At 42.8% G+C, this 973-nt stretch overlaps 1 pseudogene; it reads left to right on the forward strand.

The window, feature by feature from the left end:
• The first annotated feature begins 257 nt into the window (after positions 1 to 257).
• Positions 258 to 431, forward strand: LOC142698860 (U2 spliceosomal RNA; annotated as a pseudogene).
• Positions 432 to 973: the final 542 nt, after the last annotated feature.

Raw genomic sequence — 973 nt, forward strand, 5'->3', positions numbered from 1 at the left:
GGCCTGTGATTTCCCCCTTCCCTATCCCCTCCTACCCACTCCCCTATCCCATCACTTGTCTGTAATGCTTTGTTGCTTGGCTTTAGTGAATGCAAGAATGTTAGTGTAGCATGTGGTGTAATGTATAGCATAGGCTAGCCTGTACTGTGTATTATACTGTCATGTTATGTTTGACGACTGTTATTATTTATTATTTGCTGCTTCATGGCTTGCGCTGCGTCGCAGTAATGTTTGTATGATGACGATTGATTGTCAATAAAGCATTTTTCAATCAAAAATCTGTTCTTATCAGTTTAATATCTGATACGTCCCCTATCTGGGGACCATATATTAAATGGATTTTTAGAACAGGGAGATGGAAATAGAGCTTGCTCTGTCCACTCCACGCATTGACCTGGTATTGCAGTATTTCCAGGACCGGTGCACCCTTCCCTTATGTGTTGACTAAAATCAGATTCCAAAAGTGCTATTTGTGTTTGCTATTGTTTTTGTCTTTCTGATGGGATCTCCCCTTTTAATCCCATTATTTCAACACCTGTTGGACAATGCATTTGTACAGTCATGTGTGATAATGAGCTCATTTATTAAATGCAATTAATGAATACATTGCCACCTCTTGTTGTGTGTGTGTGTGTGTGTGTGTCTTCTGTGTTTCTGTGTTTCCGGCATTTCACATTGGAACAGCTCATTCACCTTCCTTGTCTTCTCTCCGCCCTCCCTCCTAGGTAAGTTAAAGAGCTGCACCTGAGCCAGCCACTGATTGATGCAGCACCACAGTCAAATAGTGGAGTGGAGTGGAGTAGGGGAACAGCAAACAGCCATTAAAGCAGCCAGCCGCCTACCCGCCACAATGGACCTACCTGTGTACACTAGATGGATGTGATGGAATGTACTGTCGTCCCTACATTTCAAGAAGAAGTAAGAATTGCAGTTGCAACAAACCCTTGCTTGCCTACAAAGAGAGCAGCAATTT

Source organism: Rhinoderma darwinii, unplaced genomic scaffold (assembly GCF_050947455.1).
Source record: "Rhinoderma darwinii isolate aRhiDar2 unplaced genomic scaffold, aRhiDar2.hap1 Scaffold_1039, whole genome shotgun sequence".
Taxonomy (NCBI): Eukaryota; Metazoa; Chordata; class Amphibia; order Anura; family Rhinodermatidae; genus Rhinoderma; species Rhinoderma darwinii.